We start from the raw sequence: 26615 nt of genomic DNA on the forward strand, positions 1-26615 counted from the left end.
CTGCGTTCAAAGTATTTTCTTTGCTCTGCAAATGTACTGGTGATAAATAATTGTCCGTGCACTCTTTGCGAGCAATACATTTTGGCACTGTGAGCAGGGTATTTGTGATGAATTGTTTCCAAATATTAAAGAATCTGTTTGAACGCATATAGGCTTTGCTTTCATTGCAAGCAAAAGTTTGTTTTCATTTGCAGTGAGTGTTGGACTGTGTTTTTGTGTGTGCGTGGCTGTGCGAGTGACTGCAGCGTGGAAAGAAAAAAATTAAAGAGGTTTTGCAAATTACTGTAATGATGAATAGTTTGTTCAGGAAAAAGGGTGTTCCCGCTGGCGGTGAACCCGAGGTTATGATTCTAGGTTAGGCTAAAAGCCCATATGATAAATTAGCCCAGGTGTGGGTGTGCGGAGCGGGTCTGAGGGAAACATGGGACTCTAGTTTGGGAGAAGCTGCTCCATCAGAAGTATTGCTTTGTTTACAGCGGATTTCAGTAGAAAGGGGACGGGAATGCATTGCATTGGGCAGGCGGGGGTGGGTCCTCCTGCATGCCTATAGGAAAATGCAGCAGAAAACTGTGGAAATGACAGAGCATATTTTCCAATTGGAAAAAGTTTAGCTGCCAAGCAGCAAATAGCTTTGATGCAGGAAATTCAGATGAAACTTTTTAAAGACAAAGCTGATAAGTACCAACCTGTGGCAGAGCGGGCCGCGGTTAGGGTAGCTCGTTATAAGTATAAAAAGAGGCGAGGGGGGTCAACCAAAGGAAAGTGGCAACTATAATCACTACTGCAGATGAGGATTGGGACCCTGATAAGTGGGATGGAGACATTTTTGACTCAACAAGCCCAGAGAGTAGCTCGGCAAATTAGTCTGATTCTAAGGCAGAACTGAATCAAAAGACAGTGGCAGTGAAGCCGGTTAGGAGACGGCGTGCCGGACCCCACCTGCAGAATCCTGCGGGTGGGGTTGTGGATTTAACCACGTTGAAAGATTACACCCAGCAGGAGGTTGGGGAAATGATTATTCGTTTGAGGCAAAAGTCAGGGGAACCTTTACTGACATGGATGGTGAGATTGCTAGATGGGGGCGCCGCAGGGTTGTTGGTAGATTCCACAGACTCACCGCGCTTTTTGCCTTTGTCAACTGACACCAATGTAGTGGAGGTCTTAAGGGCAGGGCCGCCCCCTGATGACAATGGGCAAGATTCACTGGTGTCTTTGTTGCACCTAGCAGCCCAGGCATGTAACCGTAAGTACCCCATTACCACAGATTGGCCTAATGAGGAAAAGGAGTGGTACACTTTGAAAGAGGCGATTCAAAAGGTCAGAGAGCATGCTATGAAGGAGGCAATTCATGTAGATGCTCCAGGACAACTGGGGGCCGTTCCGCTGTCAGTTGCAACCAGGAATATGGTGATCAGAACTGCACCACCCGCATACAAATGTATCATTATGACTTTGCTCATCGGTATGACGGGCAAACCCAATGATGAAGTAGTGGATGCCATCCGGCAATTGGCAGACTTAGGGGAGTGGGGAAAGAGTGATGACAAGCCCCGAGAGAGAGAGGGGTGTAGTGAGAGAAGAACTGAAGGCAGAAGGCAAGATAGTAGAGACTCACGAGTGTCCAGAAAGGAGATGTTTTTGACTTTGTTAAAAGATGGTGTGCCACAAGAAGAAATTGATGGCATTGAAACAAGGGTAATGTATGAACTATACAAAAAGAGAGGGCTTGCAGCCAATGAGCGCTATAAACAGGTTAAGAAACAGGTAGCGACTAAGCCACAGAGGGACACCTCACCTTCCGCCCCTCCTGAGGAAGAACAGGAAGAAGGGCATATGGGGGCACCTTCCCCGTACCAACCAACATATGCTGATTTGAGGAAGGTGGTGAGTGCAATGTTAAAGGCAGAGTCAGGTTACACTCATTCAAAATTTGACTAGGGTTATGGCCAAGCCCCGGCAGCGTCCGCTCGCATAAAAGTTGATAGGCGGCCCCACGTTAATGTTAAGATTTTTTGGGGGACGGGAAATACACAAGGGGTGCGAGCATTGATAGACACCGGGGCGGAGGCCTCTCTGATTCATGGAAATCCAACACGATTCAAAGGCAGACACTTTACCATTACCAGGCTAGGGGGGAAGGAGACCCCCGCAGTACAAACAGAAGTGGATATGAAAATAGGCAATTTGACTAGGAAGAAATACCAAGTGTTAATTGTCCCAATACCCAAGTATATAATTGGCTTTGACATTCTAGAAGGATTGACCTTGGGACTTGGAGGTAAAACGTATCAGTTTGGGGTGAGTGCATTGACCTGCACACCCATTACCGTAGGCAAATTGAAAATGTCCCCGTGCAGGTTCCTCTGGCGACCAAGCTGGTACCGATGAAGCAATACCTCATTCCTGGGGGCACAAGGAAATTTCAGACACCATCAAAGAGTACGTAGAGGCGGGTGTGTTACGCCCTATAACTACCACGTGGAACAACCCACTCTGGTCTGTCAAAAAAGGGGACGGGTCTTGGAGGATGACATTGGATTACCGTGAATTAAACAAACACACTCCTCCCTTGGTGCCAGCAGTCCCAGATGCCATTACCTTGATTGAGAATGTCCAAAAGTTTGAGGGGACCTGGTATGCAGTGGTAGATTTAGCCAATGCATTTTTCTCTGTGCCAATTGCTGAAGAGTGCCAAGAACAGTTTGCATTTTCTTGGAGCGGGCGTCAGAACACCTTCACAAGGTTACCTATGGGGTACATACATAGCCCGATTATCTGTCACCGGCTGGTGGCAGAGCACTTAGACAAGATACCATGTAAAGCTGACATACAAATCTCTTATTATATTGATGATATTTTGATTCAGGGTAAGGATGGGCGCAGTGTGCAAAACCAGTTAGAAGTCATCATGGAAGGATTGAAGAAGGAAGGGTGGGAGATTAACCCGAACAAAATCCAAGGGCCAGCTGAGACAGTTATATTCCTAGGGATTCAGTGGCATAATGGGCATCGCGAGATGGTGCCAAAGGCCCGACAGAAAATTCTTGAGTTCACCACTCCATTGAACAAAAAGCAAGATCAGCAGTTCATAGGGCTGTTTGGGTTTTGGAGACAGCACATTCCCCATTTAGGGCAGATACTGGCTCCCCTCTACAAAGTGACCCGAAAGAAATATGAGTTTCAGTGGGGGGGGAGCAGCAAAAAGCATTTGATTTGGCGAAAGACACTGTGCAGACCTGCTGGCCATTGAAGGAAGGCGAAGTGGAATTGAATGTGTCTGTGCAAGACAATTACGCCAACTGGAGTGTGTGGCAGAAACAGGACAGGAAACGTGTGCCATTGGGGTTTTGGAGTTGTAAGTTGCCCGATGCTGGTAACTCATACACTCCGTTCGAGAGCAGTTTCTGGCATGTTATTGGGCCCTGGTCGATACTGAGCAAATGACAGTGGGGCATGATGTGTTGATGAGGCCTGAAATCCCAATTATGCAATGGGTGCTGAGCTCTCCTAAACCACACAGAATAGGAAACGCTCAAGAAGCCAGCATAATCAAATGGAAATGGTACATCAGGACAGAGCTAAATCATGGAAGGGAGGGGCTGCCAAATTACATGAGCAAGTGGCCAACATACCACCCTCAGATTACATACCACCGGAAGTGTCTGAAAAACGCGAATCTCCCATGAAATGGGGAGTACCTTATGGCGATCTGACCGTAGAGCAGACAGAACATGCCTGGTCTACAGATGGCTCGGCCCGATATGTGGGAACCGAGCGATACTGGAAAGTGGTGTCTTACAATCCCATGACAAAAAAGATTTTGACAACATCAGGGAAAGGGAAGAGCAGTCAGTTTGCAGAACTTTATGCAGTTTACCAAGCATTGAAACAAGAGACCCCTGGTCGATGTCATTTGTACACAGATTTATGGTCAGTGGCAAATGGATTGGCGGTGTGGCTGCCAACCTGGCAAAAGAATGGGTGGATGATTCATTCAAAAGAGTTGTGGGAAAAATAACTGTGGCAAGATATTGCTGAGATGTTATCACAAAGTGAAGTCACTGTGTATCACGTGGATGCGCATTGTGCTGCAGATTCATTAGAACGTTAGTTTAATTCTGTTGCAGATGAACACACCAAGATTTCATCTGTGGATGCGGAGGCTCAGGAAGACGATTTGGAGGGTTTGGCCAAGTGGGCTCACCAGAAATGTGGGCACCTTGGAGAAAAGGCTACTACCAGGTGGGCACAAGCTCGAGGAATCAGTATTCCTTTAGAGGTAGTGAAAACAATCATTGTGCAATGTCCAGTGTGTCAACACCAACAGCACAGGCCTATCCCTCAGACTGTCCAGGGTACGTTGCGAAGAGAAAAATTACCAGGTCAAATTTGGCAGATTGATTACATCGGTCCCCTGCCAATCAGTAAAGGCTGTCAGTATGCAAGCACTATTGTGGATACATACTCTGGATACATGATGGTTTTACCGTGCAAACATGCCACACAACTGAACACCATTATGTTGTTGGATCAAATCACGTTTCATTACAGGGTGCCTTTGCAGATTCAAAGTGACAATGGGTCACACTTCAAAGGCAAATTAATTCAGGAATACTGTCAGGAAAAGAGTATTGAATGGCTCTACCACGTACCCTATTACCCTGCAGCTTCAGGATTAATTGAATGAATGAATGGTTTGTTGAAGGAACAGCTGCACAAATCTGGAGATGGCAGTTTAGCAGGCTGGCGTGATCGTGTGTTTGATGCTGTGCAAGTGTTAAACAATAGGCCTGTGAATAATCATGAAACTCCTTTGATGCGGCTAATGACTCCTGCTTTACAGATTCAACCGAACTCAGTTAGAGAAACCCTCTTGTACTGGGAAATTACCCCGGGTTCTTTAGCTCCCTATCGGGCAACTCCTGAGTCAGCAGGGATAGACTTGCATTCTCATGAGGAAATCAGATTAGACCCAAGAGGGATTGTTGTGATTGGAACAGGGATTGGGGTACACATTCTTCCAGAGCATATGGGATGGATTGCCCCTAGATCTGGCCTAACATTGAAGGGAGTACAAGTGCTGGGAGGGGTAATTGATGCCGATTATCAAGGCGAGATCAAAGTCATCTTGATGAATAGTGGGGACCAATTGTTACCGATCCATAAGGGCTACCGGGTGGCCCAGTTGATTATTGTTCCTGTTAAGTTGCCCATGATTAAAAAGGGGGAGCCTCCCACAGTGTTAACTACCTGTGGGGATCATGGTTTTGGCTCTTCAGACAGCATGGTACCGGGTGCGAAGGTGTGGGTTGAAAGACCAAGTGGCCCACCAGTGCCCGCAGATGTTATTGCATCATGCAAAGACCAGGTAGTCTTAGTGATGGAGCCTGGTAGAAAGAAATGGCAGCATGTGCCCGCAGACAAATGTGACCTAAGAGAGTGATTTTCAACACTGATATCTCTTTTCTGGGTTTTCCTTGTAGATCCTGTGTCTGGCTGGTGTAATTGTGAGACTAAATGGACTCTGTTTGGGAGAGTCAAACGGCATGCTGCTTCCCACGAAACATGTCGCATCTGTGCCAGCGATCCAGAGGAGGCCGATGACGATGAGCAATGATGTCCAAAAGCAGCCCTACGCCGATGCCGAAAAGCCAGCCAGTCCGAAGAAATGGATTTGTGGAATGCGAAAATCACGTCAGGTGCAAACGCAAACAACGTTGATGCCAGCTATACAACAGATGTCTTTAGGACGACAAAAATATTCCCCGATTATTACTCAAACCTTACTGACGTGCAACATGCAGAAGCTTTGCTGACTACATGTTTAGTAGCGGTACCGACGTCAGTTCCGGTTCTAAAGCACATTTTTGGCGTCACGCACAATGATTCTTTGGTTCAGGATTCTGATATTAGACAATCCTTTTCAGTCTATGAGTACTGCAGGTTTTGTCAGGAAACACATCTCAAGTGAAGAAACTTGACATGTATTATATCAATATACAATATATATTATATACAATATAACTCAAGGCGATATGTGTTACTTTATGACCTGCAATGTAGAAGAACTTGGCAAATGCCAACAGCTGAATTTAACCAAACAGAAAAATCAAACTGTGTTTGAGAGAAGGTTGTGTTCACGAGTTCCAAGCACATGTACCAGTGTTAATAATACTATGGGCCTCATTACAGGTCGGGCGGTCCGGAAATAACAGTGGCAGTAAACCCGCCGCCACTGTTAATTCCGGACTGCCCGATCCCGAGTCCTGCAGGCAGGAGGTGGCGTTCCCGCCAGGTCTGACCTGGCGGGTTTACCACCGCCCGCCTGCAGGCGGACGAGGAAACACCAGCACCATCACGAGATGGTGCCAGTGTTTCCATGATCCCCATTCCATTGAGTCCCCAAATGGGAATGGGGATTTACACCATCCCGCCTCCAGAATTCCCAGGACACCGGGGTTGTAATGCCCCGGTAATTCCGGGAATCACAGAGGCGGAATGGTAATACGAGTCTGGCAGTAACCAGGTGATTTTACCACCTCAGTTACCGCCGGACACGTAATGAGGCCCTATGTCTTGTAATCATACAGAGATAGCTGCCAGTCATTTGAGTCACGTCAAACTTCCAACAGGATGGCTCTTCTCATGTGGCAACATCACATACACTTACATTCCAGCTAACATTTCCGGTGGTCCATGTGCCTTAACTCGATTAGGGCTAATGATGTTCACTTTACACCCAGCAATGTCTCGAAGCAGAAGGTCAACTTTTGAATCTGTTGGTTTATCCCCATATTGTGATTCACATGTGCATTTGTTATCAGAGGCTGAAGTTCTAGCATTAGCCCTTTCATTAGTGGGAGTCTGGGGTTTAGCTGCTGGGGGTTACAAATCTTTGATTAAACTAGCATGTTTAGTGGTAAAAGGACTGAATCATACTTCTCAACCAGTAGAAGAGTTGCTCCTTGATAGCAAAGTTATTAGAAAAACAACTTTACAAAACAGGGCTGCCGTTGATTATCTCTTGCTGAAACATAATTTGGGCTGTAACACAGTTGAAGGTATGTGTTGTTTCAATCTAAGTGATCATTCACGATCCATTGAAAGTCATATTAGAGGTTTGAGGGACCTCATTTCCCAAGTGTCTCAAGATCATACTGGGAATTGGTGGGATTGGTTATTTTCATGGATTCCTGACATTGGGGGTACACTGCGTTACGTTTTTGCCTGCATTTGCATTATTTTGGCTATTATAATAATTGGTTGTTGTTGTATTCAATGTATTACTAACTTGCTTCTAATGTTTCTTTGGTTTCAGAGACCGGCTCCTCTGCTACTGGGCTATGGAAGATAAATATCCAAGGGTGGAATTGTTATGGTTGAGCTAAAACATGGCGCTGATGCGCAGTACATTCTGGGGGCACTCAGAGCTATAAGGGATATTTATTCCATGCCGCAGTGAAAACTGCACTTGCTTTGCTAAAAGACATGCTTTCAGTGTTATTTTATTCCATGCCTCAGTGAAAACTGCACTTGCTTTGCTACAAGACATGCTTTCAATGTTATTTGTTGCTGAGCCTGGTATGCAGACTCAGTCAAGGACATTATGCTGGGAAAGCTGGTTTTGTTATGTCTTGCTATGAGTTATAGAATTGTTTTCCGTGGTGTTTTAGAAGAGGGAAGCTTTGCTCCTTGGGGGTTACTGTTGGTTGATCCAGCCGGCAATCAACAGTCACTCAGCAATGCGCAAGCTCTAATGCCAGAAGATTCGAGAAATTGCCACCCCTTTTTGAGGAGGGCATATATGGGAAGCTCTGGAAAGGTCAGGGTGAAAAAACACAGAGACCTCAGTCGGAGGGGGGACATCTTGTTCCGACCTTCCTGTGGGCTGTTGTGCTCTCTGCCTGGCTGTTACCGGGGTCTTCCAGCCGCTTCTGGCGAGATGAGGGATTCAGTTACGCCAACGGTGATATATCTTCTTTTAAATTCTCTATCTTTTCTGTGATTTATTTCTGTTTTATCACTTGTTGCTTCTTAGCTATGAATAAATAGCTGTATAAGTGCTCATTATTTTTCTAACTGCGTATCTGGTTGTGAGTTATTGCTCCATCTACCTGCGTTCAAAGTGTTTTCTTTGCTCTGCAAATGTACTGGTGATAAATAATTGTCAGTGCACTCTTGGCGAGGAATACAACCACTTTGCTGCTTTGATGCCAGAAACAGCACAAAATGGATGCGCTGACTCCTGTGCGCCAAGATCCCTAAACTGCGTTTGGCAATAACCAGAAAATGGCTATACCGCCCTACCAATGCACATTTCAGGTGGGGTGGAACTGAGTACTCACTGCAGGGGTATGCCAGTGTGCTCTGAAACATTTTACATGGAGCAAAGGAAAGAAGCAGCATTACTTTGCTGTAAACCCAAAACTTTAAAATGTCATCTTTTCAACTTTAAATAGTGCTATTTTAGCACTAAATCCATTCATTTCTTATGAACCACTGTGATTAAAGGGCCCTGAAATGCCCAGGATCATTCTTGAGTCTCAGAGGAACCGGGCCTTATCTTAATGACAGCTCATACCAAAAGTATGTTTGAAAAAGCAACCAAGGGACTTTGTTTTTCATTTTCCACGGGAAACGCAGCTATTTCTTTACAACAAGTATCTAAAGAATCAGCTGTCCAGAGACAGATTCTAAACAGATGCTTGATACATTTATCCATGCTGAAAACAATTCCAGCACTCAAGGAAAGGACTACAGCTGACTAAAATGTGTATTTGCTGCAGAGGAAAACCGAATTTAAAGAAATATGTTTAATGTGCTTTTTCCTGAATGAAGAGCAAAATCACTTAAAGTATATTATTGTGTAAAGGCTTGATTATTTAAGAAATGTAAAAGGACTTGCTACTGTTAAAAATCCATCTATAAACTGTTTTAATTCTATAGGTTTAAAGTCAAGATTTAAAATGTGAAAATCAAAGCTAAACCCAGGAAGTTGGTAAACTATATTTAAAAGAAAAAAATACCTGCTCTGCCAGTTGCTAGCCCTGAGAAAGGGTGACACCTCAACTGCTGGAACAGGAAAAGGCTAATTGCTAGATTGGAGGCTTTGAATCCCCAGGACAAAGGGACCTTTCAAGTCCATTAGACATTTGTCTTTGCCTCAGTTAAGACAATAGCAGGCTAAGACACTCACCCTTCCAGTGGGAGGGGCAGGTAGCTTCACTCACAAGAGAGAGGCCCCTCATTATACTTCAAAGGTATTGACATTTGCTTACACTTGGGAAAAAGAAAAAGAAACGGGCAAGTGACATTTTGTGTTTAAAATGCCTATTTTGCAACTGAACTTTCAAGACATTTAACTTTGCCACAAGAATGAGGAAAAATCTGAAAGTGGGTAGTTTTAAATCTAATTTTATGCTGTTCATTTGAAGACTTGGTAGGACTCAGTACTGCATAAGGAACAGAAGTTATGAAGAATGACCGATTGTGCGGTAAGTATTAATGTTGCAAACATAACATTGTGTACACATATTCCAGGGGTAATCGCGCATGTATGTACAAAATTGGGAAATGTTAGGCCAAATCTTTCATGGTCAAAATTGCCAAAATGTTGCAGAAAGACTAAACCAGGTCGCACAGACTTGGGATTCGGATTTAAATGTAACCCACAAAATATGTAACCTGTGCATCTGATTTTCTTAGAGGTCATAACTACATAAATATGTATGTGTGGGAAAGTTAGATTTTGGTACCAATAGCTATGGGAGGCTTCTAGACATTGTAAAAGTAACATCATAAAACATTAAATCTTTTTTGTGATCCAATCAGAGAAAGGCAGTGGGGAGAGTGTGATTTTGCCCAATCCAAGCATTAGGGGCTGCCTGCCCCTGCCACATAATTTAGTGATGTCATTTGCCATGATAAATAAGGGAACCTCACAGGACACAGACACACTGATTCCTGACTTCTTCCTGATTTTCTGCGTGGTGCCCTGTTCCTTATTTTCCTTACAAAGCCAAGGCCTCAGTATTGCTGAACTCCTTTTTAGCTAGGCCCCAAAATTCTGAAACCAATCCCAAAACCCAAGGGAACCATCTTGATCCCGCTGGTTTGCTACTACTAAATACATGCCTGCTGCAAACTCGCCATCCCACTGATCTCCAGTCTCCAGTAAACAGTGCAGTCCAGTGAAGTTCGAGTCCAGAGCAGTCCGGTGACCAGAACCGCCCACCTGGTCCTGTTCCGCCCGAGTCGCCCAGCTGTCCTTGGTTAGACCTGATCCGTGTGATGACCAGAACCCTTGACGGTCCAAAATCCTAGATTGAAGTGCACATCATAGCCTACCTTGCCTTGTTTTGTTCCATCCCAATCTCTAACCCATACTATCCTCACCCTAAGAACTTGTTACATTGTCAGAACCATTCTTGAAACCTTGCCTTTAATTCTTTGCGCTAGTGATAACTTCTTCAAATATTTTGTCTTCTGAAATCAATCCTCCTTCGGGTAATCAGACTGAGTCTGCCAGGGCGGACACGGAGGTGCTGGGGTTGGTTCCGCGGATCAACTCTAGAGCTTACTGTGTTTCAATCTGGTAACCTAGCCTGAATGCCCTAGTGTAGAACATAACTATCCTTATAAAGATTGATTTCTCTTTTTTTTCCGCACCTTTATTTTCCAAAACGCCTCTCATTCAACAGTGCTTAACTCACTCAAATTAATAGCTAGAGAATTAATTTCAACTCTCGATTATACCTAAGACCTATAGCTACATCCCAACCTAAAAACCGCACTCCAAATCAGTATATTTCATTTGGTTAATTTTAGGCGGGAATATGCATTTCTGCAAAGTTTTACATGTGTGATTATCGATTTCAATTATTTCCAAACTTCCATTAAGATTCAAAGTGTTTCATTTTGCTCAAACTATAGCTCATGATTGTTAGCATCTTTCCAATGTTGCTCCCATAGAAATCTTTACTGAACTAAGGATGTTTGCACACTTTTCATTGTTTTGCTAAGCCATTTTCGAATGTCATTTTAAAAAGTGTATGATTGCAAATCTGTTTTTCTCTCTTGTTTGGGGAGGGAAGGTGTTATTTAAATTCTGTTTACTGTTCTTTATTCCTGAATACCTGCTGCTTCCTTATATCTGTTCAGAATTGCTTATTGGTGGGTGGAGGAATATTGCAGGGGGAAATCCTAACCTGCGTTTTATATTGGTGTTGCTAAAAGTGAATTTAACTGCCTTACATCCCTACCTATCTGTTATTGTCACCACATTGGTGATTGCTGCTCCCTATTACAAAGTATATCTGTGATTTGAATTTTAAATAAATAAATAAATATTACCTTTACCAACCAGTCTGATTCCTGGTCCATTGAGACCTGGGATATTTTGAGCAGGGGTGTGATATGAGTGGTATATTAATCAGAATATTGAACCTATAGACATAATAAAATAAGCATTTCAGCTGTGTGTTTGCATACTAGACTGAGACCAGGGTGTATCGCCTGATTGAAATACTTAACAAGAGGTGGATAAGTAGGCCTTCCGAAAAAATCTAAAAACTACACTCTTCAACTAGCTGCTAGCTCACTGTATATACCTGCGCACTACTATGATATCTGCACCTATGCGCTACAAGCTACAATGCCATCTCATGCTGTATGTATTTACGTGACTACTGTAACTAAGATATTAACATCCACTGTAACCAGCGCCACAATGCCCACGGGCTGCTGTGCGCTTAATAAATGTGAATAAATAAATAAATAAATAAATAAATAAATAAATAAGTGGCAACTCACCACTCATGCAAGCCAGAGAAACTCTCCAGCTCCAAGTTTTTTCAATGAGATGTTGCATGGTTCCATCCCATCAATGGCCCATTATGAGAGATGCAGTGCAACTTGCAAGAAGAACTGGAGAGAGAAAGCGCCCATGATGGGATTCCAGCAGCCTTACGAGAAACTAGCAGAACGGACAATCCTGGGGTTTTGTGGTTCCTTTGGGCTTATCCCACCCTGGAAATTCTTGCATATTACCCCGACCAGGGGTCTCTCTGCTCATACCCTGCCTTGGGTTTTCCGTTTCTTTGGTTTCACCCCACCTTGGGGCTTCCCTGCACTCACCCTGCCATGGGGTCTCATTCCTCCCGCCTCACTTTGGAGTCTTGTTCCGTTCAACCTGCCTTTTGTTCTCATTCCTCTGACCCCGCCTTGGGGTCTCATTCCTCTCTCCCACCTTGGGGTCTCGTTCCTCTCAGCATGCCTTGAGGTTTCTTTGGGTCTTGCTGCCCTACTCCCGTTCCGCAGAACCACCACATACTTTTGATTTCCAGGCGGTGCTCCTCGGGAGAGTTGGCGAGTTCATCCAAAGCTGCACTGCATCTTTGGTTTCTCCACAGTATTTCATCTTGCGTGCAACTTGTTCTCTCATCCTGCTAGCTTCAAGCAGGGTTGGAGTGGCAGCTTCTCTATACACATGTTACCCACTTTTCAGGAGGGGTTTGTTGATCCATAATCTTTGGGGCAGGGCACTTCTGAATCCTGGTACTGGTAGAGATTGTGAGCATTCCGCTGGTTTGGACGGCCCTGGGCCTGCCACATTTGGTATATGCTGCCTCTGCCCTGCAATGCCCTGCAGGAGTAGGTCTCCGGGCTTCTTCATCACTGTGCATCTCCCTTCTCTTCCCTTCCAATTCTGAGTGGCAATTTATCTCCCACTCCTCCAGGATGGGGGGGATTATCCACTGTTCTCTCGTTCTAGGGAAGGACGGTCAATAGAGAGAGTCAGAAACCATATCAGCCATTCTCTCAGGAAGTTTCACATTCTCATACAGTTTAACTACCATATACCCAACTAAGAATAGGATCTGAAGATAAGGGAGGATAGCTTATATCCCTGTCTTGAGATGTCCTGTCCAGTGGGATCCTGCTTGCCCTGTCCTCTAGGCTCACCTCCCTAGCCCCAAAGGGGATGGCTCCCCCCTTGGGAGATGTGACAAAGTACCTGGATTCATCATATCGCCCCACTGTTGGTTTTGAGCACTCCTCCATCTGGCCTATGGGATAGCGGCCCGAGAAAGTCGACATTCTCTTGCTCTTTACCGTTTCTATGCTCTATCATGTAACAAAAAGGTTGTAAATCTAAAAACAACCTTACTACCCTGGTGTTTTCTCAAGTCTATCCATGTCAAGGGCAAATGGTCTGTAATGAGTAAGAATTTCCTCCCAGTTAGATATTACCTCAGACTGGTAATAGCTCACTTGATAGCCATAACTTTGTTCCTAGGAAAACAATTTCCTATAAAACCTTAGTGTTCTTGGCCTTCATGCAACTGGAATATGACAGCTCGTAGGCCCACTTTAGATGGTTCTATGTCTAATGGTCATATACAAAGGATCACACCCGCGATTGCACGACAAGAGGTTGCAATCCTACGGGTGCAACCTTTTGTGCACAACCCTATCCCCGTCCATGTCAGGGTGTCCCCGCACCCGAGCCTCCAGCTGCTACACACTGCCCTGTATCCCCTCCCACCTTCCCTCCCCACACTTACTTGATGCAGGCTCCGTCCTCCGGCTGCCTGCTCCTCTCCCTGCTGCCAGTCTGTCTGCCACTGTTCCCAAAGCCCGGGGCACAGCACAGCATACTTTTGTACGCAACCTTTTCTGTTCTGGCTTTCTGGGGCTGTGGCACACAGACTGACAGTGCTTTAGATGCACTTTGCTAAAATCTGTCATCATTTTTTGACCCACGGAGGAGTCTATTGCGAGCTGCACATACGCCTGGAGATGTACCCTGAACAGCTGACTGAGTGAGCTGTAGAGAAAAGTATAAAGCAAGTAAAGGCACAAGGCGTCAGCAGACTGAATAGTAATAAGGTGCCACAGCCTCAACAGATGTGGACGTTAAAACAATTTTGAGATATCCTGAAAATCTTTAAACAGAAAAAAGAAAAAAGAGAAATTTCCCTGTGTGTACAACACAATTAAGAATCCTTAAGCATCCTAAAGAAAAAACGGAGGGGTAGTCGAGAGATATGATGTTGTTTTTATGAATCAAAGTGTTTGTCCTGATGAAGGCCCAATGCCACACTAAACAGCAAGATCGCTAAGGATGGGCGGATCTTTATAAAGGGCTGAAACACCCTCTGTCGACAGATCTTACATTAGTAAAACATCTGCAAAATAAAAAAAGTGGAAATCAAAAGCATTCGTACCTATGAGCTGGGTAATGTTCAAACTCATAAACCACTGCTAAGAAGAGACAGAATTCAATATGTCCTTTAACTCTGCATCAGTATACATGAAAATCATGGTTACTATGCATGTATATTATTAAGAACGTACTGTCTCTGTGAAATAAATGGCTGTGGAAGTGTTCTTATACTCATATGTACCAATTTGAAGAAGTTGTTGAAAAATGTTGACTGCATAGAAAACACTTTAAGTACTAAGCCCCCCATCCACTTATGCACTTTAAAGAGTAGGTATGAACTAATAATTTGGTAGCCTGCCCCTGAAAATCATGTCTTTACGAATGTTAAATGTATGAGAAAATTGTGTGATTTGTTCCTCTGTCTATCATGTAGTTGTTAGTCTGTTACTTTAGAATTCTGTATATTTCCCATGTATTAAGTGTGTTCTTTCGATTAGAAATGAAATAAATAAACTTTTTATGAGTAACAAAAAAGTTGAGGTAAAGTGCAGCATTTATTCCATGCCTGCATTGTTCTCTACAGGTGTCTTATGCTTTCCACACAAGAGGGAGGGGTAGCTTTTTCTCGATTGCTCAATTTATCTTAAGGACGGGTGAATCAAAAAGGGCTTTCTTCAGGGCACCCAAATTATGTTGGTCTTCCCAAGTCCAGACAAGTTTGTTGAGCTGCATGTTTTTAAGCTTCTCTATCAAAATAGCAACAATGGTGGAAAGGTTCAGGATAAACTACCAGTAATAGCCAGCCAGCCAGCCCTAGGAAGGCTGCAAGATCCAGCCTATTTTTTTGTAAGGCCCTTAGAGCTACTGGCTTTACTTTCTCAGTTTGGGGTTTAATTAGACCATTACTCACAAAATACCCTAGGTATTTCCAGCACTTCGGGCTAGGTGACAGTTATTTGGGTTGGCTCGCCATCCTGTTCACCTTAAGGTCCTAGTGACCTCATGCTAGAACTTTGCAGTGAAACTCAGGATTCAATAGGGGCTTTTGGTTAACCAATTGCCCATGAGGTGTTCTGATCCAATCGAAGAAATGTTTAACCCTCCCTGGTTCCTCTGAGATGACTTCAGGGAATGAAAACAGAAAATCCTGGAGGTCTGGCTGGTCTGTTTCTTGCTGGGAGTTTCAGGGATTAGGCTAGACCAGTCTACATTCCAATCCAGGAGCATAGCCATAGTTACTATACTGTGCTCTACGGGATCTGTTCTCTTACGATTTCACAGTTTTACATGGTAGTTTTGGGTCTTTTGTCTTCAATCAGGCTGGGAGACCTGATAGTTAAAGGGACCTTTGTGCTGATAGATTTCATAAGGGCCATACCACCTCCAGATCATCTAGTTCTCCGAAGTGGGTAGTAAGACTAACACCTGGTCGCCTACTGAAAAGGATCTAGCCACTGTCTGGTGGTCATAGATTTCTTTCTGGTGTTCTTGAGCTTTGGGGTTGTGGCTGTTTACAATCTCTCTCACAGTCTACATATGGGAATTTAGGAAGAGACAAAAGAAACAACAAAAAGGTATAAAATCACCATATAAATAGCTTGACAAACTTAGTCCAAAGCATAAGCCACATACAAACTAAAACCTAAGCATATAAAATCTAGCAATCCAAAATAAAATAATCTTAAGTGACTATGTGTTATGTTTAAATACACTATAATCAACTTGATTAATACATAATTAATCTATGGACAATACTGAGCTTAAAAACTGCATGATGGCTATTCTTATTGAAATTTTAGGAGTAGCAAATAATTAATTCCACAATTCATCATCTGATCGCATCAGGTAATGTGTTTGAGTTAACTTGTGTAAAACAGTTTTCCTTTGCTTCCTCAAAGCAACACACACAATTATGGCGCACCAGGAAGTGAACAGAAAGTGACTGCTGACTGAGTCACTCTGTTCGTGTGGAGCTTGAACATTGAGCAGGAGGAAGGATTTTTATGAGACACATCCTGTGTCTTGGACTTGCCCCCTGAACACACTGCTATTGGCCTGGATCCGTGTCCTCGCCTCCCGCCCACCAGAAAGTGAGGAGAAATACCCGCCCGCCTGCCAGCGCACCAGCGCGCGCACCAGGAAGTGAACAAAAAGTGACTGTTGACTGAGTCCCTCTGTTCGTGTGGAACTTGAAAATTGAGCAGGAGGAAGGATTTTTATGAGACACATCTTGGACTTGCCCCCTGAACACACTGCTATTGGCTGGGATCCATGTCCCCATCTCCTGCCCACCAGGAAGTGAGAAGAAATACCCGCCCGCAAGCACACCAGTGCGCGCACCAGGAAGTGAACAGAAAGGGACTGTTGACCGAGTCACTTTGTTCGTGTGGAGCATGAACATTGAGCAGGAGGAAGGATTTTTATGAGACACAACCTGTGTCTTGGACTTGCCCCCTGAAGTAAATACCTCCTCCTCACCGCTGGAATGACCTGCTCACTCCCCTCCCTTCCTGTGCACTCGCCTTCCCTGTCCCATGCCCCTCCCTGCCTGCCTGCCTGTGCCCCTCCCTTGCCACCCGTGCTACGTAGGTATTCCAATCTAGATGCAGCGTTACTAACCTAGTTTATCTGTGAAAGTGAATTAGCTACTAACGATATTGAATACAATATTACCGAGTATGATACAAAGGAGAAAAAAAATTCTGGATCAGATATGGGTCGTGAAACTAAACAAATATTGAAACAGAAGATGACCAATAAGAAAAAGATATATGGACAAGCTGCAATGTATAACACAAATAAGAAAAAAGCATCAAAAAATGGATGTGTAGTTGATACCAATATATTGACTGAATTAAAAAAGATAGAAACAGCTGAGATAGAAAAACATACACAAGTAGTAAGCAGCAAACCCAAAGGCATATCTATGTATAAAGAAGCTAATTATGTTGGAATCCATGAAGCAGCAATACATGAACCACATGGTAAAGTTGCTAGTAGACAAAAAACAAAAAACAAGTTAAGATTCCTGATATCGACATAAGAGACTTCTTAATCCAGCCTAAGAATTCAAACAAGAAGCAGTCTAAGATAAACAAAAAAAGTTTGGTCAATACAGATGAGATCCTGGAGAATGTTCATATGCTATATAAAAGTAAACCTAGCGAAGACAAAAGCAATGCATGCATTGGAAAAATAAACAAAAAAAAGTCAGCTAAAAATAATAAAAAAACTCCTGAAAGGCCACAAATAAGAAAAAATGTAAGCGAAAATACTATAGACAATAATAACGCAACACCATCAAATATAAGAGATACAATCAAAGCTCTGCAAATAGAAAAAATGGACACTACCGAAATGCTGGTCCTGAATCGAAGCTGCGTGCTTCAAATATGTGCATCTATAGTATCTTTGAGGATAATTGTTACAGAAGATTTCAAAATTGTTGACCAAGTAGTTAGCTCCACCAAAATTATTACCAACCTATGGTGTCATGACGAGACAATACATGAATTTATACTTGGCCATGGAAACCTGTTTGAAAATATTGGATATACATGCAAAGAAATACGTATGCCAAAAGAGAAGTATGAACAAAAAATGGCAATAGATGTAGATACTAATAAGAAAGACCTACGCAAATCCAATGAACAGACTAATCTAAAGAATAAGAAACCTGTAAGTGACATGCCTATGAAACCAATTAACCAAGAGATAGCTGATGGTTATTGGCAGTGGCTTCCATCAGCTTTCAAAGCCCATTTTGAAATAAGTTCCTGATGTTCCCGATATCATACTCTCATGGAACACCCGAGGAAATTCTCACTACACTAGTGAAGAGGGATTACTAGATAACAAAGACATTTAGAATTGTTGCCCTACAGGAAACCTGGCTGACCGCTGACTGCGAATTAGATGGGCACAGTAACCATGTTAGCACGGCTAAACAAGGACTGCGAGGCCGAGCTAAAGGCGGCCTCTTAATCTCTATCAAACAACCCTGGAGTGGAGTCAGACATCTAGAATCAACAAAAATGGTACTAGCTGTGACGGTCTCATGCAAGACACCAGCAATAGATACATTTGTTCTCATTAATATATATAATCCCCCTGATGCTAAATACAATAAAGAAAATATTGCCACACTTGCCATAATTCTTGCTGAAACTGGTAATATTATACCTCGGATCATCGTAGGTGACTTTAATGTAAGAATAAACTTCAGGTCTGAGGTAGTCTTAGAGGAAAATTTATCTGAACCAATATCTAAAAACATTAATAACAAAAGCAGCAAAGAATGGATCATGCTGTTAAATAAATATGAGCTGACTGTTTTGAATGGAAATACCCCAGGTGACTGTGAGATGAATGTGACCTGGATATCTGGAACTAGCATGATTACCATAAATTACATGATTGTGAATAAAAGAGCGCGCTCATTGGTAAGTGATATGACTGTAGGATGCAGAGATGAAAGTGATCATCTCCCATTATATCTTATGCTGGCTAGTAAGAGGTCTATGAGTGACAAATATCAAACAAATGGAGATATTGGAGTAAACTCAGCAGGGAATAGAATAAAATGGAACCCAAAAAATCTAGACAAAGGCAATGCTATTGCCCAACCCCTGTTAGAACAGTTTATTGAAACATTTGACTCAAGTGAAATACACGATGCAAATACCATATTAGGCATCATGTTTGAACAACTGACAAAGCAGATAAGAGAATCCATTAGTATTAAACGGAGATATAAGTCGACAAATGAAAGATGGAACATAGAACATCAAAAGAAATTTGATAAAATGATACAACTAAAAAGAAAAACCCTCAGGAAAGATATCCGAATTTGTATTAAAGAGAATGATATGCAAGCTACAAATATGATACACAGATATAACACAGAGTATAGAAGATGGTTGAAACACCATTTTTTTTAAAAAGGAAGAAATATGGCATTTGCTGGCCCATGCATCAAGTAACAAGAATAGCCAAATAATGTGGGATATTATTAATGAGAAAAAAGAAAAGACTCTCCCCATTAATTGTGTAATAGAAAATAGCTGGATTACCCATGTCAATAAGACAATTGGCACTTTAGGGAATGATGAAGATGAATATCAACTAATAAGAACTAAATGGGAAGGTACTTATACGGTAGATTCTATAACCAACATATTAGAAAGTTAGCAAAGTCCAGAGCTGCTGGCCCTGACAGCACCTGTAACGCTCTATTAAACCAGTGCCCTGAAAAATGGGCTAAGGTCCTGCACAATGTTTTCCAATGATTAGGAACAAATGCGAAAATACCCGACACGTGGAGGAAGAGCATTATACTACCCATTTACAAAAAAGGCGACCGCAAAGATCCAGCTAATTACAGGATGCTAGCCATGCTGGATATCCCAGCAAAACTTTTTGGTAAAATCTTGCTGAGTGAATTGAATCAGTGGATAACCAGCTGTGGGATCCTACCTGAGTACCAATCTGGATTTAGATGTGGGTCATCTACTGCCCATAATATAGCCATTTTAGTTAGTGCAATTGAATATTCCTGGAAAAATCGAGGGCTGCCGGTCTATGTAGCCTATATAGACCTCTCGGCAGCCTTCGATACGATAGCTCGAAGTAAATTATGGCCCAAACTAGTGTGCTGGGGTATACCTGACGGGCTGCTGTATATGATACAGCTGCTCTACCAGGAAACCTCTGTCAGAATACGGCTAGACAGGGAGGGGCACTTATCGGAGAATATCCAGACGTCGCGCAGAGTTAAACAGGGGTGCACCTTAGCTGCTACCCTGTTTAATCTATACCTGGCAGATTTCCTTAAAAATTTTATTAATACCCATATGAATGACATTAAGCTAGGTAATCTTATGCTAAGGTGGCTGGGATATGCAGACAACCTCATATTGCTTGATTACACACCTAAAGGCTTACAGGCAAAATTAGATGAACTAGAAAAGTTTGCTAGGGTTAATAACCTTGTTATTAATATTGGAAAAACTAGAATAATGAGGTTTGATAGGAATCATTTTAATAAGAAAAGATACAATGGTGGGTGGTCACTGAATCAACAACCGATTGAAGTGGTTAACGAATATAAATATCTAGGTGTTATTATAGATAATAAACTCACGTGGAAAAAACATTGGTCTGAAATTAAAAGAAAATGCATGATCACAACCATGGCCTTGAGTAAGTTCGTAAGCAATCAGGGCACTTTCTCAGTCGCAACAGTTGTTAAACTGTACTCGGCTAAAATTGTCTCTTGCTTGGTGTATGGAGCTGAAATCTGGGGAAATAAATATGGTAATGACCTAGATACATTTGAGGCAAAAATGCTGAGAATACTGATGCGAATGCCTAAAACATTGCCCTATGAATATATATTGTTGGAATGTGAGATAACCAGTGAAAGAAGTAAAGTGCAATTGTCCACAGCCATGCTTTATGTGAAGTTACTTTTATAGTGCGAATGATGGAGCAATATGAGGTAATCGACACTAAAACTGATTTTGAAATGATAGATAGATAGAGATCAATTTACCTCAAATGGATAAATAATGAGAATCATTGCTGGCTACTATACTCTGTGGCACAGATAAAACGCAAACTGAAAAAACTAATTTGCGAAATAGACCGAGAACAAAGAATAGTGAATTTGGTAACCAAAGCTAACAGCGGGGTATTTACAGAACATCAGACATCAAGAGTGATTAAACCAAAATATCAGTTGGCGTATCCCAATTGCTCCACCATTCGTTTGTACTTGTTGTTTAAATGTAATTTCTGTGATGTTTTAGAAATAGTAGGCGCTAGAGTGGGTATTCCTCGAGAAACTTGGTTTTGTCGTTTGTGTGGAACAAACATTTTAGAATCTGCACACCACATAATATGTGTGTGCGAAAGTCTAGATAAACTACAGAGGCAATTTTTTATGACATACGACAATTCAATGTATATGTGCAATATGAATAATGTGTGGGAAAAGTTATTAGAAGGGAATGACTTGAATTACATTTTTTATATGATGGCATTTTAAGTGATGATTTTAGAAATTTTAAAATATCGAAAGATATTTTATATTATTAGATGTGTTATGACTCGTATGAAGTATATTTTTAGATTGAAATATTTATGATGTGAAATGACAAAATATGTAAAACTTTATTGTTGTATGCATGTTATTAATAAATAAATAAATAAAAGAATTTAACTTAGCCGTGGCTTGAGCTATAGGTAGCGGGGCATCCTCTTTCTATTCCAAAGTTTCCCTCAACTTATCGAGCACATCCTGGGATTCCCTGCCATATAATAGCTCAAAGGGGAAATAACCCAATGAGGATTGATGCATTTTAAATAATACGAAAAAGGGTCCACGGTATCATTAGGTCCTGTTTTCTTAATGTACTCTTTAGAGTTTGATTAAAGCATTCCAGTGGGCTATCCGTTTGTGGAAGGTATGCAGAAGTCCATAGGGTTTTTATGTTATGTAAGAAGGCAAGAAGGTCGCACCCTGATGCATTAAGGTTTCTTTCAGAAACCCCACTCGGGACAGGAAGGGGTTTATACATTTTAGGTTGTGTTGTGTTGTGTTGTTTCTTTGGGGAAAAAGCTTTGGGATATTGGGTAGTCTAATCCAAGCTTATGAGAATGTATTTCTTACCCAGTTTGGAGGGTTCAAGTGGTCCCACTATGTCCATGGATATCTGGCAAAAAGGGATTTCAATGATAGAGAGGATAATCTATATCCATTTCTGGGGATTTCCTGTCCTCTAAGAGGGGTCATCCCCAATGGGATCCCATTTGCTCTGTCCCCTAGGAGGTGTTGAGCTTAGTGGGTTCACCTCACTAGTCAGTCGCAAAGGGTGTGGCACCCCCATGGGAAGAATTACATGGATTTATCGCAGGTGTTATTGTGAAGAGTCTCAAACCAGTCATGAAAACTCACTGAAAACACAAATTGGCATGGGCCTTGAAACAAGTGCAAGAAACTGGCGTAAGACAATATATACTTATTGGAGGCATTTTGTAAAGGGCCAACTAGTTACCCCCCCTGCCACTTTACAATGCTGATTTCATAAATTGTGTGCAGATCCCGTGTACTGGAAATATGTTGATGTATGCAAAAGAAATCTACAGTTTTCAGGCTAGTGGATTCAGCTTGAGGAGCAATTTTAGGGGTGTCGCATATGGATAATTGTACCATCCACATAATTTTTAGTTGCTACAGCGCCTTGGCTCAAAGTAACTGCACATACACAAAAAACTGCCTTTACCCTGAACGTACCAAAAAAACTAGTCTTTGTTCAATATCCGCAAAGATAATCATGAAGTTGATTTCCTGTAGCATTAGTTGTCATGTGATGGTATTTTTACTAGGATCCTATTCTTTTTACAATTCACAAATTATTAAGAGGAATCCAAGGGCCTTTAAGCATCTGTAGCCTCCACAACTCAGCAGGCAGCATGACACCAAGAAACACCTATACTCTCCAGCGACATGTTAAGAATTCTTCCTAAAAGTCGAATGGGTCTACTACCTAGTTGATAGTGGCTTAAAGCTGATCTTGGTATTCCTGAAAGAGGGCAGAAAATTATACAAATTTATTCGGAATAGAATTCACACTTTACCTATCCCTGGATTACCGAAAAGGAGGATCACCGGCTGCCTAACTGCCATAAGTCCAAAACGAATGATGTACAATGTTGACCTGGACAAGAACCAGGTACCAACAGTTTAGAAAAGCCGTAGCATTGCAGGTGCAAGATCAAGGCTCCACAAGGTGATCCCTGAAAAATAACCCTACAAGGTTGGTCTTTGATAGCTCCATTACGGAGAAGGAAGCTTAGTAAGTTACCACAGTAATGGCTGGTCTTTTCAATGCACAATTACATGTAGCCTAGCATATTTTTCAACAGCTTTAGTTGGAGGAAATGCAGGCTATAATAGACAGTGCTTGTCACCAAAGTTTGTAATATCGTCCGGCACACAATGCTCCCTTTGCTACAACAGGAGACCCTTCGTCTCTGCCAGCAGGTTACACAAAAACACTTCCTTCCCCAGATTCCATCACTAATCGGCCTAAAGAAAACGAACCTCCCCATGGGGTCGTGCAGACACAAACCGCCCTGCCTATACTCAGAGCTTTAGCCATAGTGCACTGGGCTGCACTAAGATGGCACACAAGTAAATAGAGCAATACAGGCTTTATTTTTATCTTACACAAACTTTTCAGCAGAGTGTTGCTTACAAAGCCAATACTCACAACTCTCTGCCTCCGTTCAGTCAGGGCTTCTCTTTAGTCCTTTATGTTGATCAGGTTTTATTGTCTCCTGCTCCCTTCTGCTCTTCACATTGGCCTGGTTTCAGAGTTTCCAGGTTTCCCATACCAATCTTCTGCCCTTCATGTGGTTCGTGTTTCAGGGTTTCTCCATATCTTTCTTCTACTCTTCTCTCCCTATTTCTATGAATTCTCATAGAAGTGGCAAGAGAAGAGCAGCTTCTACCAGTAGTTGGAAGAGGACGAATGTATGGGCCACGATCAGGTGTTTCCTGATGAGAGGAACCCCCCCAAGACTCTTTGGCTTTGACCTAACAGGGCCTCACCGCTAGTGTTGTGCTTTCTCATCCCTTCTCTGCCTGTGCTAGACTTCACCCTCCTCATCACCTCACCACAAGCTCATGCCTCCTCCCACAATACGTTCAACTCGTTCAGTTCAGTGTTTTTCTTTAACCCTTTGCCTTGGTCAGTATGTGCCATCTTGAACCGTTATGTTCTGAACCTCTCCACTCCCTGGATCTCTATCACCTCCTACTGATTTTCACCAAGCTCCAACTGATGTCTTGCCTCTACCTCCTCCACCTGCTCTTAAGCCTATCACCACCTACGGATTTTCACCCTTCTGCTCTTTTACTTTTACCACACTTTCCTCCCCATCTGGGCTCCAGCCTGTTCATCCTCCTCCTCTCCAAACCTCTTCTGCCATGTTCCTCAGCTAAGTTTGTCAACTCTCTGCACAACCCCCATATTGTCCTGCAAAAACCCACAGAGGTCGACTGAAAGCATGCGTGTAAATAGCTCAAGGATGTGTTCAGTGAGGGCCTGGTATGCTGAATCCTGCTTCCAAATGCCTGGTCTGACATTTTGGATTTTACCAGTGTCTCGGTTTTGGCTCCCCAGAGCTGTATGGTCTACTGCGTGGGTTGTCAGAGGGGATTTAGGGTACCACTTGTACGCCAAGAGTAAGCAGTTGTTTATCCCTTTGGTCTCTGCCTCTGCTCCCTTTGCAGAACCAGAAGTGTATGAGGCAATTGAAGATTGCTGAAATTCGCTGCATGGCCCATGCAGAGTTGTCTCCACTTCTCTGATGTGGTGGGTGTCCTGGGACGACTTCCCATGGTCCTAGTCAGTCATAGTGCAGACTAGTAGGTTTCTGTAAACTGTACGTTGCCTGTGTTTCTGATTGCTGCAAGTCCTGAATTCTTACAGAAAGAATGTCAGCATGAGTTACCTACTTTCCTATCAATCTTAAATTCCAACTTCTGAAAAGGGCAGTGTAACTATTGGTTTCCAGCTTTATAGCCCCTTCTAAGTCCCAGTTCTGCAAAGGGACAGACTCGTGTAAGTTGTTGGGGGTTCCCAATGACTCTCTCTCGTCATGTAACTGGGACTAAGTGGGGGTGAGCAGCCACACCATGATGCTTTCGTTTTAACCATTTCTTTTTACACTTTTCACTGTGCTGTTCCGATGATTTTATATTTGTTAAACTTTCTTTACATTTTCCGAATTATAATTCTTGTCAAATTTGTGGAATTCGAATGCCACTTATTGTCATTGATTTACTGGGTAAAAATCCCAAATTCTTTTAAAATCCCTGTGTATGTTTTTTTTCATTTATTCTCGCTTTGATGGAACTTTATTTTCCCTCTGCAGTCGCTCTGTCTGTTATTCCTTTCCTTGAGCTATGCAAGAAGCTCTCTTTCTTTGAAAGTAGCCTCTATTCAGACCACCATTCCCACTATCGCCGGGATTACTTCAGATGTTTGCTCCGCCCTCACTTTTCTATTCCTACTGTCCCCCCGCCCACAACTTTAGCACTCTCAGAGTTCTCCTTTGTTAACTCTGGTACTCTCCTGGATAGCTTTTGAAAAATCAAATCCGACTCCCTTCTTGAACCTTCTCCATGTTTCATCTTGGCCCTAACTATTACCAAAATGTGATGGGTGGAAGGTTTTGAATAAATCTGAACCCCCAGCACTGCTATGGGCAACCTTACACACCAATGTTTTTTAGCCCGTCTGCCACATTGCAAAAGGGGTCCAGCCATATGCAAATCAGTCAGGTACTGCCACCAATGGGAGCACCCCAGCATGAAATACTAGGCCAGTTTGCCTCTGCTTGGAACCATAAGCAACCCTAAACATGTTTCTGCCTTGTTGAGCCTCATCAGTGAGGTGCAGCTTAGTTCCCTATTGCACAACAATCAAGGGACCCACGTCTGGGCATGGGTTTAAGATTAATTCTAAACCTTCCAGCCATCATCTCTTCGTTTTTGCTTTGTCACCCTGAGTGGGAAGGGTATGCCCAGATGTAGGTCCCATGCCTGTTGGGCCTAAAGACCCAAGCTACTCCGCACTGTTGATGCCCAATGAGACCGAAACATGCCTGGGGATGCTTGCGGTCTTGTGCAGAAGGGATGTGACCTAGCAGTTTGGGCTGGACTGCCCTTTTTGGGGAGGGACCAAGCCTAATTTCCATTTGGTCTTTCCCATTTCTGTAATGGCTTGGTAGGCGAAGAACAATGGTCTACAGGGTTGCCCAGAGCAATTGCCAGAGGTTTAAGATTAACTCTAAACCTTCCAGCCATAACCTTTTTATTTTTGCTATAGACACCCCCAGTGGGACGGGTATGCCCAGACGCGAGTCCGTGCCTGCTGGGCCTAGAGACCAAAGCTACTCCTCACTGATGAAACCCAATGAGGCCGAAACGTGTCTGGGGATGCTTGTGGTGTCGTGCAGAAAGGATGTGACCTAGCAGTTTGGGCTGTACTGCCCCTTTGAGCATGGGACAAAGCCTGATATGCATATGGTCTTTCCCCCTTCTGTAATTGCTTGGCAGGTGAAGAACGATGGTCTGGAGGGTTGCCCCAAGCAATTGCCAGTGGTTTAAGATTAATTCTAAACCTTACAGCCATCATCTCTTTGTTTTTGCTTCATCTTTGCCCTAACACAATCTGTGAGGTTATTTTGTATTTAATATCTCTCTTTCTACTGGCATTGTACCAGACTTTAAAAAAAAGTCTGGCAACCCTGCTTTTGCAAAAGCCTCCATTGATCAAGGAGTTTGTCAAAGTTTAACCCAATCTCTCTTCTCCCTTTTTCAACTAAACATCTTTTTCGGCACTGTCACCTCTGAAATACAATCTTGTCAAGAGTC

The sequence above is a fragment of the Ambystoma mexicanum genome, chromosome 12 (genome assembly GCF_040938575.1).
Source record: "Ambystoma mexicanum isolate Mex_15411 chromosome 12, UKY_AmexF1_1, whole genome shotgun sequence".
NCBI lineage: Eukaryota > Metazoa > Chordata > Amphibia > Caudata > Ambystomatidae > Ambystoma > Ambystoma mexicanum.